Raw genomic sequence first — 16,252 nt, forward strand, 5'->3', positions numbered from 1 at the left:
GCGGCCACCAGCTTTGTAGCCTTGTCCGCTAAGTCATTCCCTAAGGACATGGGACCTGGGAGTCCAGAATGTGCTCGGACATGGGTAATGAAAACAGGAAATCTCCTATTTAACAAGGCAGCTTGTATCTTCTGAAAGATGTTAGCAACTCTGCTGGAGGATCTTATTATTCCAGCTATCTCAAGGAGATTAACTGCATTAACCACATAAGAGGAATCTGATACAATATTGAGGGGTCCTGGAAAAGCCTCAAGAACCTCCAGTACTATCAGACATTCTACAACTTGAGGTGAAGTTTCATTATATTGTTTAGATATAACCCTATCCTTGACCACATAAGCTCCCATACCAGTTTTTGATCCATCAGTGTACACCACAGTCCCATCTGGGAGTGGGTCTTTAGCTGTCACTTGTGGAAACACTATAGCCTGGTTTAGGGCAAACTGTAAAATTGGATGCTTTGGAAAATGATTATCAATTTGTCCTGAAAAGGAAGTAACTAAAACTGCCCAATCACTAGATGTGGCTGCCAAGGTCTGAACTTGTGCAGCAGTATAAGGCACAATCAAGGAATCAGGATCCCTGCCAAAATGTGTAACAGCTGCTTTTATTCCGCGAAGCGCGAGCTGTGCAACAGCATCAGGGTACCAGTCAATAATCTTAGCAGGGGAAGCATTTGGATGAATCCAAAGTAATGGTCCATGTTGCCACAGGACTGCAGTTGGCAATTGAGCTGTCTTAAAAACACACAGATTAAAAGGTAGTGACTCCTCAATTCGTTGTAATTGTGCTTCCTGTAAGGCCTCTTCCACCATCTGTAAGGCTCGGTGGGCGGCAGGGGTAAATTTTCTGGGTGAGGAGATATGAGGCTCACCCTCCAGGAGATCGAAGAGGGGTTTTAGATCAGCAGATGGAATTTTTAAAAAGGGCCTCAACCAATTTATATCTCCCAGAAGTTTCTGAAAATCATTTAATGTTTGTAAGTGGTCTTTGCGAATTTCTATTTTCTGAGGAACTATATTTTTGGGAGTAATCTTTGAGCCCAAAAAGAGGCCTGTATCTGCAATTTGAACCTTTTCTGAGGCAATCTCTAATCCCCACTGTTTTAATTCAGCCACCAGCATGGGAAAAGCCTTTTGTAAAACATCTAACACTTTGTGACAAATAAGAATATCGTCCATATAATGGATAACGATTAAAGATGTAAATTGCTTCCTAATTGGCTCCAAAGCCTCCTGCACATATAGCTGACATATTGTTGGGCTATTGGCCATGCCTTGCGGCAGTACCTTCCACTGAAATCTCTTGTCTGGTTCCATATGATTAAGAGAAGGGATAGTGAAGGCAAACCTTGGTCTATCCCGTGGGTAATGTGGAATAGAGAAGAAACAATCCTTAATATCTATAATAATAAGCTTCCAATCTTGAGGAAGTGCAGAAAGCAAAGGAAGGCCTCTTTGAACAGGGCCAAAAAGATGCATCTGATTGTTAATGGCCCGCAGGTCGTGGAGTAATCTCCTCTTCCCAGATTTCTTCTTAATAACAAAAATTGGTGTATTCCATGGGGAGGTAGAAGGCTCTAGATGCCCCAGCCGTTCCTGTTCTTGCACTAATCTTGTGACAGCCTCTAATTTTTCAGAGGATAGAGGCCATTGAGAGACCCATAACGGCTCCTCTGTTTTCCATGGTATGGGTCGTGAAGCCTCAACGGCCCCTAAATAAAACCCAGTCCTTTTCTACCCCGATTTCCGTGTTGTGTAATGGGTTTTATTCTGCCTTGTTCTTGCCTACCCAAGCCTCTACCATTTGTATACCCCATCTTTGCCATAATGGCTGATGCCTGGGGGAGTATTCATTAGTTAGGGTCATGCCCATGGCTTGTAACACATCTCGTCCCCATAAATTTACAGGGAGTGGCAACACATAGGGGGTAAAACATCCCTGTTTGCCTTCAGCATCCCGCCAGGTTAAGGCTGAGGCACTGATGGCAGGAGAGGACTGGTATCCAAGACCTTGTAGAGAATGAGATGAAACAACAGTGGGCCAAGACTTCGGCCACTAATGGAGTGAAATAATGCTTTTGTCTGCTCCCGAATCCATTATCCCTTCAAATTCTTTTCCATTAATTAACAATTTTATTGTAGGTCTCTCATTTAGGGGTATAGCCAGATAGGCTGAATCACTTCCAGAAGATCCCATAGCCCTTTTTTGTAAAGTGTAGGTTTCTCCATCCCCGAGGGAGGGCAGCAACACCAGTTGTGCAATTCTATCTCCCTGCTTTATAGAAAATACACCCCGAGGGCTAGAACAGAGAACTTGAATCTCCTCTTTATGATATGGGTCAACAATCCCAGGATATATAATGAGTCCCTGTAAAGTTAAGGAGCCACGGCCCAGAATAAGCCCAATGGTGGCAGGGGGCAAAGGTCCAGGGGAATGGACTGGGACCGGTTGAACATTCATTTGGGGCATGAGTAAGAAGTCGGAGGCGGCACGCAAGTCCATTCCGGAGGTTCCTCGGAAACCTCTACTTCCTCTTGATTGCTTTTCTGAAATTGGTTCCCATATTTCTGAGGGCCCTGGGACCATGGGCCCCGTGACCCGTTTTTTGATTGGGGTACCTTGGATTCTTCAATAGGGGGCAGAAGCCTCCCTTTTACATCCCGGACTGACCTGCATTCGCTAGCCCTATGATAACCTTTACCACAACGATAGCAAAGCTTCGATTCTCTTGTTCTTTCAGGGGCTTGACAATCTTTCTTAAGGTGCCCCATTCTCCCACAATTAAAACAAGCTTTTCGATTAGATAAATCTCTATACCTGTGCGTTTGTAAAATGGCGGCAGCTAGTCCTGCATTGGTTAGGGGTCCCCCAGCTCCCTGCACACTCTGAGCCAATCTTGTAAACCTTTGCTTTTGCGAGGGCGATAGCCGCTCGACATTCCTGGGTTGCTTGTTCATAGACAAGTTGCTCAATCAGGGGCATAGCTTGTTCTGAATCACCAAAGATGCGACTGGCGGCCTCTGTCATTCTGGCCACAAAGTCTGAAAATGGCTCTTGGGGTCCTTGGACAATCTTTGTAAGGTGTCCACTGGACTCTCCCCTTTTTGTGAGGGCCTTCCATGCTTTAATAGCGGCGGCCGACACCTGACCATAGACGCCCCAGATGTAGTTGGTTTGATTAAGGGCATGTTGACCCTGACCTGTCAGCATTTCAAATGTCCACTGCCTCTGATTCTCATCTTCAGCCGTGGCATTAACTCTAGCTTGTGCCTGGGCTGCATCATACCAGAGAGCCTTCCATTCCATGTATTGTCCCATGTTGGGAAGCACTGCTTTCACTGTCGTTTGCCAGTCAGTGGGAGTCATGGCAAAATTAGCAAGCCTTTCCACCTGTAATGTGGTAAAGTTAGCATTGACCCCATAATTACGAACGGATTCGGCCAATTCTTTAATTTGATTGTAATCTACGGGGTATGTACTCTTCCGCCTTCCACATTCTCGAATACTGGAAAAGCCATTTGTATTTTTCTCCGTTCCTCTAAAGGTAAAAAGGAGTCAGTACCATTATTCAGCCGAAGCTCATATGGCGGAGGCGCTGAGAGGCGTGAGCCCGCCGGATTTATAGGCGGTGGCCTCACATTCATTTTTGTTTTCAGTGGCCGGTGTCTATCAGGGTGATATCTTTTTTCCTCATACCGTGCCACCTCCTCCTCTAGACCACCTTCTTCGCTAGAATCCAGAGTGTCAGAATCAGAATTATCTAGCTCCAAGGCTTCTAGCTCTACTGCAGGGTATAGACTAGATTCTGGCTTTTTCTTTTTCTTAGATTTGTTAAGGGGTGAATGATAACTCCCTTCTTTCTCTCCCCCTTTCTTAACTTCCTGGGGAGGGCCTTTTTTCTTAGACATGTCTTTTCTTTTGCGAGCTCCCATTCTCTCACTCCGTTCAGTTTCTGACATGCTATCCTGAACTTCCTCTAAGGTTCCCTGACTTTCTATTATAGCAGGGTGACAGGCCTCATCCTCCAAGCAGTTTTTAACTAGCTTCCAAATGGCTTTGGTACCTAAGCAGAGATCTCCTTCTGCATGCTTCCTGTCTAGTTCTTTACCTAGCTTGTTCCATGAGGCCACAGTGAGGGACCCGGAACAAGCATACCATGGTGCCACTCTATCTACCTCCTTCACAAAATTTTGAAGTGTTCGTGGTGCAATTTTAAGATCTCTTTGTTTTAGCACAGTCTGTAAGGCTGTAACCACTGACTGTGACGACCCCATCGCGCTGACAGCTTATCTAAAAAACGCGCTCAACTCCGTTACCAGACTGACAGCACCAGACTGACAGCACCAGACTGACAGCACCAGACTGACAGCGCCGTTCTGTCAGCACCAGCCACGATGAAGGAGAAGGACAAACAGGACTAGCACCAAAGCCTCCACTGACCCGTCCCACGGTGATGACAAACTAAGGCCAAAGTCGAGAAAAGGGTTGTTCAGGATAAAGCATACCTCTCTGAACCTACGTCCCTGCAGTTCTGAATCCGCCCCGTCTTCCGAGGGGTCTCCCGCGGCGCCGGCGATGTTGAAGAGTTCCCGGGTTTCGGCACCAGATGTCCCGCGCTACCGTCTCGCCAGCAAGAACGACGCAGAACACTCGGATCCTTCTGCAGTAAAGCTTTAATGCATCTTGAGAGATAGATGATCAGCTTCTTAGAGGGAGACCCCAAGCTAAGAAACCCAGCCCCTTATATAAGCCTAGGAGCTCCGAGTGAGATGTGTAGAGCCGGGATTGGTGGTTTGCACATCACCCCAGATGACGTCACGGGAGAGGCACAGTTTAAACGGTTAACTCCAACTGACAGCGACAGTTAACTCCAACTGACAGCGACAGTTAACTCCAACTGACAGCGACAGTTAACTCCAACTGACAGTGGATGTCAGCGCCATCTTCTAACGGCAATAGCGATAGCGAGGGCGGCTCCTCACATAGGCCGGACCAGAAAAAGAAGTCACCTCGCTATATAATATTCAAAACATCAAACCTACAGAATAAAGAGAAATAAGAGCAGCTAAAAAAATGGCCAAGTAACATATAAAGGCAGACCTATCCAAATTACACCTGACTTCTCAATGGAAACTATGACAGCCAGAAGATCCTGGACAGATATCGTACAAATGCTAAGGGATCAAGGATGCCAATCCAGACTACTATATCCAGCAAAGCTTTCAATTACCATAGATGGAGAAAACAAAATATTCCATGACAAAGCCAGATTTGAACAATACGTATCCATGAATCCAGCTCTACTGAAAGTCCTGGAAGGAAAACCTAGACCGAACAAAGATAACTACACTCACAAAGACACAGGCAATAGAAAACCCCACTTTAACAAACACCAAAAGAAAAAGGGAGGAGAAACTACACACAGTAACTCCACTACCAATAAATCCATCACAAACAAGTATAATCAATCAATGGTAATTAATATCCCTCAATGTCAATGGTCCCAACTTGTCTATAAAAAGACATAGACTAGCAGAATGGATACGAAGACAGAACACATCCTTCTGCTGCATACAAAAAACATATCTCAATGTCACAGACAGATGTTACCTTAGAGTAAAGTGTTGGGAAAAGATTTTCCAATCAAACAGACCCAAAAAATAAGTGGGTGTAGCAATTCTAATATCTATCAAACTAGACTTTTAATTAAAATCAATCAAAATAAATGACGAAGGACATTTCATATTCATCAAAGGAAAAGTCCATTAAGATGAAGTCCCAATTTTGAATATTGATGCCCCAAATAAAAAGGCACCCACATTCGTGAAAGAATATACCACACATTTCCAATTATATAATACCATTTCAATGCATGCTTGTACTGTGCTTTTATCATATTCTTTGGCACTATTAAACTCCTCCCAGCATATATTTATGACTGATACTATGACATTCACAACAACTCTGGTCCCTGCTTCTTCAGAACCCAGACAACACAAAATATGTCTGATTTCTGTTTATGGACCTTCTTTGTGTCATATAAAATTACATCTAGTTCTAGCTACTTTATTTATAACACAAGGGTTCACGAATCACTGTGATTAGTGTGGTCTCTTCCCTTTAGTTTCCTTTCATGTTATGCAAATGTTCAATTTCTTTACTTTTAAGTATCTTTCTGTCCCAGTGTGTTGTTGAGATGGATGTGAAATATCAATGATTCTCACTAATGACTTTCTCATCAATGTTTAGTGAGGAAAGGTGTTTATATGTCATTTACGTGCTTATTTCTTTGGATATTAGGGGTAATACTGACACAGGCATCAGTTTGGAGGAATTTCTTACCTTTCCTTTTCATGAAATATTTTCTATAACCTTGGTATTTGTCTTAGTTTCTAGAACTGCAACAAAACACCCTTACCAAGAAGAACGTTCAGAAGGAACAGGTTTGTTCAGCTTATACTTCCAAGGTCACTGTTCACGACTAAAGAAAGTCAGGTCAGGAACTCAAATAGAGCATGTTACTTAAAACAGGAACTGATGCAGAGGACATGGAAGGGTATTGCTGACTGTCTTTATCAGTCTGTTTTTGTATATAACCCAGGAACAAAAGTCCAAGTAGTGTACTACTCATATTGGATTTGGTCATCCTTCATTGCTTACCAATTTAGAAAATGTCTAAAAGCTGTATCTCGTGGAGGCATTTCATCAACTGAGGTCCATTCTTCTCTGGTGACTCTAGCTTGCATAAGGTGGGTCTACAAATTTCTCCAGTGCATTGGACAGGAGGGCAGGGCAGGGAAGGGGAGGAGAGGGAAGGGGAGGGTATGTGTTCTTTTGGCTTTGACTGTAAGGGAGAGATAACTAGAAAGTGCCCTCTGAGAGGGTAAATTTGTCATTTACAAAAGGTTATTTATTAAAACAGCATGGTCAGTACCAGTCGCTGAATGAGCTCTGTTGATCCCAAGCCCTCATACCAAGGCCCACTGCTGGCAGAGTCATGTCAAGTATGTGAGGAGCTGGCGAGGACCAGCCATGGTTTTGGAGACTCTCTGCTTCCACCTCGGCCCCCTCAGGACATGGAGCCAGCCCTGCTACCAGGGCGAGCCTGGCTGCTGAGGAGGCACACATGGAGAAGCTTGGCAGAGGATGCTCAGTAGGCTCCTGGAGCGGTGAAATCCCAGGAAGCTCGAGTTGTGTGCAGACCAGGTGGCTGCTTTGCTCTCTGCGGGACTCTTGCCGATCTGCAGTCTCCTGGGCCACAGCATGGAGGAGACAGCTTTGGGGAGCAGGGTGAGCTCTCAGCTGATTGGAGCGCTGGTCCCGTGGTCTCCTGGGGCTCAGGAGGCCCTGCTTTGGGCTGCAAGCTTGCTTGCTCCATCCCAGTTCCCAAGGGCAGTGGCGATGCTAGAGAGGAAAAAGGCAGCAACAATTACAAGAATCTGCCCATGGGCTGCATGCCCGAGGGTGCCGATGCAGCACTACAGGACTTGCCTTCCCCTGGTGTGGACTCCTCCAAGGCCTTGGAGGACAGCCACTTGTGCTCGCGCAGGCTGTAGAGCCAGTTGTGAGAGGCCAATTATCTGCTGATTCTGGCCAAGCAAGACCTGCGGTGAGGCAAACAGGTAGGAAGCAGGGCTCGGCTCAGCAGTCACTTCATCCACAAGGTACAGCTGTGCTTCTATCCTGCAGTCCCCAAAGCGATGATGGCAGTTCACAGCAGGTGTCCCCGCCCCAGGACTCTCCAAAGAAATCTGGGATAGGAAGGCCACTGAGTCCTCGGATGAGGCTGTCCAGTTGCAGAAGTCTCACGAGCCTCTGCCTGAGCCCCGAGCCACCTTTGCTCCTTTGGTAGGCTAGAGACAGCTGGATAGCTGGATCATCTGCAGTGTGCACAGGGACAGGGACCAGCTTCCACCCTCCACTCCCACTCCCACCATGTGGAGGTGGGATAGATGGCTGGAGGAGGGGCAGCCACAGGGTTGCTGCATCCACAGCCCTCTTGCCTCCTACCTGCCAGAACCTGGGCCATTCCTTTAGGGACCTTGTTGGGGACCTCTGTTGTAACCAGAAGCCAAGAAGACCGCACCTTCCCTAGGGGACTCCCCTCCTCAAGCCACCTGCAGTGACAGTTAAGAAGCTGCAGGAGTGGATGTACAAAGGACATCTGCTGTCCCTGGGGATGAAAGGTCAGGCTCCTAGGACAGCACCCAAAGTTTCCGGGGAGCAGGAATCATCTCCAAATTTGGGCAGTTGGATAGGGCATGAAAAGCACATACTTTAAGTGACTAAGGACTAGTGAATCATACTGACAGCAGACTTATTTGAGAATGATTGTTGGTCTCCATTGAAGAAAGAGGGACCTGAAGATATAAAGGATATTGCTGAGCTTGGAGGTCGCCAACCCCTTAACAACATCACTGTTTCAAAGAAACACAATTGGCTGTATCAGAGCACCCTGAGGTTACAGAGTCTGGAAGTGAGTAAGCAGTGTCAAGACAGAAGTAATTTCTCCCACTCACTGTTTCTCCACCCAGACACAGGCAATCACTGCCTTTCTGTAAGTCCTCCAAGGAACACTGCACACATTTGATGTGTAATGCTGCCAGTTACCCCTTATCAGGAAACTGCCCTATAGACTTCAGTGAGGACAAAGATGCAGATAATGAATGAGAATTATGGTACAATCCTATCCCTGAGGAAGCTTGCCATAGAAAATGTCTTGCATCTTGAGGAGGGAAACACTGTCACAATGAGGTTCCCTGCTCTCAGTGTGAGCATCTTGTCTGCTAGGGACCTGAGGATGGTGGAGCCTCATGGTGAAGAGTTGCTGTGTCCTGCCCAACACACAGGTGATCTCCAGACCACACAGTCAAATGGAATTATTTCTGTAGATTCCATCCATTCTACAAAAGCTAAGCAGCAGTGCAAGCAGAGGTTAGGGCACAGGACACAATGCATGATGGCAGAGGACAGCCCTATGTTGAAATCTGCTTACACAGGACCTGGGATCTTTGTTTCTACAAGCAGGACTGAACTGAGAGCTATGGAACCATATTTTCCAGGCCCTAGCCCTGTGAAGAAAGGCATTACAATTACATAGTCTTTGCCAGATAAAATAAAATTTCCACATACTGTGAGACAACTTTCCATATAAATGAAAAGGTTGGCAGTTTTCCGCCAAACCTGGGTGCCAGGGGAATCTTGCACTATGTGAACTGTCCAGATAGTACACATTCGTTGTCTAAATGTAACTGTTGGAAACTCTTTCATAGTGTTGCTCTGTCCTCTGTGAACCCAACAAGGAATGTTATAAGCTAGTTCCATCTTGATACCACTGTATCATCTCAGCAAAACTTACCAGAATAAAGCCAATGCGAGCTAAAAGTATTCCTGCAAGGGAGGTTACCTCAATAATGGTTACTCACGCAGACTCAGAACCAAATGGATTGGAGCACAAACTTGGAAAAGAAAGAGAAGCCATTCCAAGCAGTTGTAGAAAAAAGGAACTAGATATAGATGCCTTTAGACATTACAGCTTTGCTGAACAACCCCAGTACTCACAGTACATATCAAGGCTCATAAGCAGGAACTTCTATGGCACAAAGGGTTTAAAGCCACACCAGATAGATTCCAAAGATGTCTTTTGTGCAATTCAGGTAGATTCAGTAAACAAACCCAGAGCAACTTTGCTCGACTGACGTATGACGTTTTTAGACAAGGACCACACTTTCAATAAAGAGATTGAAAACACATAACATTTGAGACTGATGGTCATCAGTTGGGAAGCCACTTCAAGGAGAAGTTGAGTGCGCTGTCATGGCATAATTGTACTGCCTACATTTTTCAGAATGACAAAGGCACATCATTTGGCTGTCATGCCAGGGGCCTTATTTAAGTCAAGGTGACCCTCATGGAACAGTGGGAGGATTCTCTCCATGGCCTAGACAAAAACTGTGAATCAGTCATGGTTGGTGTTGACATTCAGAAAGTCATAGAGAAAGAAAATGTGGCCTCGATAGCACTGCTGTTGATAGAGACATGTATGGTGGAGACTGAAGGGAGGTGTTGCCAGGTTGTAGGGCTGTATCAATTGTGTGGTTCAGCAGCTGTCAAGAAACAGCTTCAAGAGGCTTTTGAGAAGGATAGCAAAACCAGTACCCAGATATAAATGTAACAACAGGTATTCTTAAAGACTAAGAGAACTTTCTTCTTCACTGACAACAAAGCAGCTGTATGAGGTTGTGTTACATGCAATGGTGAATAGTCTTTGAAAATGTGAACAAATGATTGTGAGAATGAGTTCGGTGACTCCAAGTTCACAGCTGGCGTGCCGCATTGATTGCTGGATGTTGGGAAGGCAACCATAAAGATGCTGTAAGATCACCTGAAACTGGCAGCTTCATACCATGAAGTGAATGAGACGACCTGCCAGAATTTGACTGTATGCTTTACTTCAGTATTGCTTAACCAGAGACAACAGTCTTTGCCACACAGCAGAATTTTCACTGATATTGAAGAATTCATAAGGGTTTTGGACTTTAAGAAACACATCAAAGTTCACCATTACCTGCTCCAGCTCTAGCCAGTGCAATGTTTAGCTGTCAAAGAACCCCCAAACAGTTTGCCTGGAGCAGTCATCTCTGAATCATTTGAGGCTAAAAGAAAATAGCAACCATCTGTATTGAATTTGAGCAGTACAGATTCATTGGGGTGCTGAGGCCAAGGCAGATGAGACTAGATAGTCCACTCAGCAACTGCTCTCCAGGAGACTGGAGCAGCTATTGGGCAATTTATTTTTTAAATATGAAAGAAATGTCAAAGATTTGGATTATGATGATGTTGCCTTAGAAGATGGGGAAAGTGGATATCATCACAAAACCGATGGAGCAGAGGTCAAGATTGGGCAGCAATTCCCCATGTCTAAAGGCTGCAAGTTCTAGAAGTACTTGACAATGGAGACAATCCAGTCTATGATGAGAGAGAAGGCTAACCTCAGAGATGCGCAAGAAAGTATCTATGTTTTGATTGGCAGTCTGGAGCATGAGCTCAGCAAGAACAAGCTGAATATGAGTGTTTGAGATATGGGAAGTTTTATTTGTGATAATGTCATCAGGTTTCAGGTCAATCCTCAGTTTACTTTCTTACTCTTCTCATGAAATTACTTAAGTTAATTTCCAATAAGTTCATGTGATTCAATTACAAACACTATTCATCAATGATTGTTTTAGTTATTTCTGTTTGGGGGCCATAAAGGTAACTTTCATTTTGGAGGACATTTTAATAAACCTTGCAGGTCAAGTGATGGAAAATTGGGGGTGTGTATAGCGTCAGGCACTTTTTCCCCCAATGGCTTTGGTGCATTGTGAGAATGGCTGTTCTGTAGGTGGGAGCAGGCATCACCTGCAGAGGACATTGCAGCTGGCCATGCTGATTTATGGTCGGAGTCCCTGTGCAATGCCATTTGGTCACATTTCTTTTGCAATAATAATGCTGCTATAAGAAAATTTTTATAAATATAAATTTATACAGATATTAATTAATGTATTTTGTATTAACATTCAGTAATTATTTAAGCTCATAAAAATTAACTATTTTTATGATTCTGAGAACATGTACATATTTGTAAGTGTATTGTAGGTATTGATTTTAAATAAAGAGAAGGAGTTGACTGTAGAATTTCATGTATGTCATGAGGCAAAATATATTGCTTAAAAATGTGTTCTTCAGGGAAAGACCAATTAGGTTAAAAGATAAGTTACATAAAAGCCACTTGAATAAAAACTCACTAGAAGTGTTCAAAGAGAAATGATGGTGTTCCAGTTTTGCTTCTTAGACACAGGCTTCTTGAGAAAAATCATACTCTAAGCTGAAACCTTCAGCTGCACTAGTAACCTAAGGTGACTTCCCCTGTCTATGCACTTTTGCATTCTGTGATGCTGTATTCATTTGTAGTGGTACACTAAAAATGTTGACTTCACAATTGCCCTTGTTCCTAATAAGACCTCTTGGCAGGATGCTACATGTTACCATTTTTTTGTTAACTTATTATTAAGTAGATATATGTGGGAGTTGATACAGAAACCATACTGGTGTTTGAAAAGATGTAAATTTAAAAGGCTTTTAAAAAATAAATGTTTAAAAAACTTTTATACTGACAGATGTGTAATTTTTGTTTTTTTGTTTTGTTTTGTTTTGTTATGTTTTTTGGTTTTTTGAGACAGGGTTTCTCTGTATTGCTTTGGAGGCTTTCCTGGAACTCACTTTTTAGACCAGGCTGACCTGGAACTCACAAAGATCCGCCTGCCTCTACCTCCCAAATGCTGGGATTACAGGCATGTGCCACCAACACCTGGCCAGATGTGTAATTTTAAAAGTATAAATGAAAATCAACAGGTTAACAGTGTGACAGCTATGCAAAAACTGGCTTATTAATGTTTTTCTATATATTACAGTATTTAATATTACAACCACTTCTGTATAATACATGTAACATTCAGGTATTTAATCTGAAGGCCATTGTTCAAAGAAAAATGCCTTTATTTTTTCGTTTTGCGAGACATGGTGTCTCTGTATTGTTTTGGAGGCTGTCAGTCCAACCTGGCCTCAAACTCACAGAGATCTGCCTGCCTGGCCTCCCGAGTGTTGGGATTAAAGGCATGTGCCACCACCGCCCAGCAGAAAAATAACTATTTTAATGTGAGACCTTCATTATTTACAACTTTGTGTAACAAATACCAGATAATATGCACAAGGTATGTGTCATGACAAAACAAAGTATTGTTAAATGTTTTGTAGGGAAAGTATCTGTTTTCTTCCTTTGTGTCAATGCAGTATGTGAGTCAAATGAATGGCTCTGGAAATGTAACTTTTATTAAAAATATTATAACAGTAAAAAATAAAACAAAATAACACAGTGAAAATACAATGGAGGAAAACATTTGTTGGTCAAATGAAATGGGTATCTTATGAATTGAATGATCCTCTCTTTACTTTGTATCTTACAAGAAGGTCCAGGATTCACCATGGAGTGGTTCAGAAACAAAGCAAATGCTCTGAGTATGTGGCAAATTCACTTCCTCATCATCTTCCAGGCCCTGAATATCCTGGATTCAGAGGTTGTGGGTCCAACCAGGGGCTGGTCATTGGGCATATTGGGCCCTGTGCATAGTTCCTTTGTGGAGAAATCTGTGTGCAGAAAGTATGAAGTTTTTCCATATAGTATTGATTGATGTGAGTGGAGATTTTCAGGTAGGTTTTCCAGAGTATTCATGTTGATTGGAATATTCCCTGTAGCACTGTGAATACAACAGGCCATTGTGAAACTTCTTTCAGGGACTATTTCATCTGAACAGGGCATCAGCACCAGGCAGGAGTAGTTGTTGTCAATGCTGTAGCTTTGACATCTCATCCATGTTCTTTGCATACCAACCTCCTGAAAGTGACCCTTCTCCACTTCTATAATTGTTGGAAAGGCTCATTCACTGGTTCTCCTCTTCAAGTGCAGAAGGGATGAAGAGCACCTATAGGGCTGCTCTTCAACCAGGTAATTCCATTTTTCTGATGACACTCCCCATAGCTCAATTTGTGTTTCCAAATATTGAAAGTTGCTGTTACTTTATTATTTGACTGTGATAACACAGGTGTAGCCAATGGTACACATAGTATCTATCACCCTGGGAAGGATTTCTTTTTTTGCAGGTTCTACATGCTCTTCAATGTGGCCCAGCCACCTTCTTCCCAGGAGCTGACATATTGTTTTCCTCTGCTTGGTGGGGACTGTGAGCAATTGTGCAAGAGCATGTGACAGGGCTTTGACAGGTGGACAGGAATGGGATAATTTGTTTTTGGTGATGAGCTTGTGATTACCATGAATTGTGGTTTCTTCATATGGAAATTTTCCTGTGACCTGTACATATAGGACAACCCCCAAGCTCCACATGTCAACTACTAGCCAATCATAGCGTTTTCTTGCCAAGATCTCAGAAGACATATAGTGCAAGGAGCCACAGATCTTCTTCAACATCTGCCATCTGCGAGCTGAATAGACATTCTGAAGTCACAAAGATTTATATTTCCAGCTCTGTCAATGAGGATATTATCCAATTTAATATCACAATGTGCGATGAGTCTTTGGTGGAGAAAGTGCACACAGTCAAAACCTGTTAGAATATAGGTCTAGCTTTCTCCTCATTTACATAGCCTATCTCTTGTCAGGAACATTGCCAGATCTTTTCCTGCAACATACTCCATGACCACATAAGAAATTTTCAGGTGTCACTGACTTTGAAAATTGAACTATGTTTATGTGTTCCAAAGACTAAAGGAGCTCTACTTCTGAGTTGATATCAGACACAGCATTCTGATTTTTCTCAAGCACCTTGATAGCAACTTCTGTATTTGTAGGAAGGTGACAGGCAAGCTTCACTTTCCCAGATGAACCAAAGCATAGAGATGTTAACATTCTGAAATCCTTTTCAAGGATGTCCTTTTCCAAGGGACTGACTGTGATGTTCTCCTTCATTTCAACCACTATTGTTGTTGGCAATTCCTATGGAAACAATGCTAGAACCTAAAATTAAAGCAATATTAGGATGGAGGTTTGTGCTATGAATTCTCTACCGTGAAATATAGGATAACCCAAACAATCTAATGATGCATGAGTCAGTGACATCCAAATACTAGAAGAAACCAATGTTAAATCACTAGGTGAGACATCATTGAAAATATCACAGCTGGAATCACTGCTATGTACATGGAAAGGAGAACACTTGGTCACAGAAACAGTGCTGAGGTCATTGTCAAGCATGTAACAAAATGATAAAAAAACTGGCTGGGCGGTGGTGGCTCACGCCTTTAATCCCAGCACTCAGGAGGCAGAGTCAGGTGGATCTCTGTGAGTTTGAGGCTGGGCAGGATGCACAGCCTCCAAAACATTACAGAGAAACCCTGTCTCGTAAAAACCAAAAAAAAAAAATAACTGGCCACATCAGATAAAGAGACACAAGCTAAAAATTAAATTGTAGGATAAAATAGTGTTATTCTAAACAAATAAAAATCCAGAAGGTCAACTGGGCTGTCGTGGCACACACCTTTAATCCCAGGACAGGAGAGGCAGAAGAAGGCAGGTCTCTGAGTTTGAGACCAGCCTGGTATATAAGAGCTCGTTCTAGGACAGTCCTCAAAGACACAGAGAAACCCTGAAACAAAAAGAAAAAAATACATAAGTTCTTCCAGGGATGTTTCAAATATTAAACAATAGGAAATTTGAAAGTAAGAAAGGAATGCCTAGACGTGTTTGAATATTGAAACCAGATAAGAGAAAAACACATAAACATGTGAGTCACAATCAACAAGTGTGGATGGTAACAAACATAGCTCCAAACCAGGTAGAATCTAGGCTGAATCTATCAAAACTTTGGGAAAGAATGAACACTGTACTGGAGGCATTTGTGTGCCAACCTAACACAAGCTAGTGTCATCATAGAGGAATGGACCTCAGTTTAGGAAGTGTCTCCATGACATACAGATGTTAGGCATTTTCTAAATTATTAATCAATGTTGGTAGGTCCAGCCCATTGTGACTGGCTCTGTTCTTGTGCCTGTGTTCCTGAATTCTGTACTAAAATAGACTGATCAAACCAGTAAGCAGCACCATTTCATGGCCTCTGCATCAGCTTCTGCCTCAAGGAACCTGCTCTGTTTGAGTTCCTGTCCTATCTTTCTTGCGTGGAACAGCAAACTGGGCAATGTAAACTGAAGAAACCATTTCCTTCTGAACTTTCTTGTTGGTCATAGTGTTTTATTGCAGCATTGGAAACCCTATGACAAACACCAAAGTTATATAAAACACTTCTTGAAAGGGAAACAAAAGGACTGCTTCTAAACCGATCCCTGTGCCAGTATTACCTGGAACCCCCAAGCAAATAAGCATGCAAATGAGGTATAAACAACTTTCCTGAATAAACATAGGTGAGAAAGCCATTAATGACAGTCCTTGGTACTTCAAATTCCTCTCAGCAACACATTACAGATCCCTTCATTCACAATCAACATGTACTCACACAGAAAACAAACTGAACATTAGCATAGCTTGTAAAGATATTCTGGAGAAGAGACCACACAAAACACAGTGACTAGTGAACCCTTGTTTTATAATGAAAGTATCTACAACTAAATATAATTTTACATGACATAGCGCAGGTCCACAAACAGAAATCAGACCTTTGTGTGTGTCAGTGTTTCTGGGTCT

General features: G+C 43.1%; 1 pseudogene; it reads left to right on the forward strand.

Moving 5' to 3' along the window:
* Window positions 1-7,266: 7,266 nt before the first annotated feature.
* LOC121138690 lies at window positions 7,267-11,081 on the forward strand (annotated as a pseudogene).
* The last annotated feature ends 5,171 nt before the right edge of the window (window positions 11,082-16,252 follow it).

This window comes from Mesocricetus auratus, unplaced genomic scaffold (genome assembly GCF_017639785.1).
Source record: "Mesocricetus auratus isolate SY011 unplaced genomic scaffold, BCM_Maur_2.0 contig_4477_pilon_obj, whole genome shotgun sequence".
Classification (NCBI taxonomy): domain Eukaryota; kingdom Metazoa; phylum Chordata; class Mammalia; order Rodentia; family Cricetidae; genus Mesocricetus; species Mesocricetus auratus.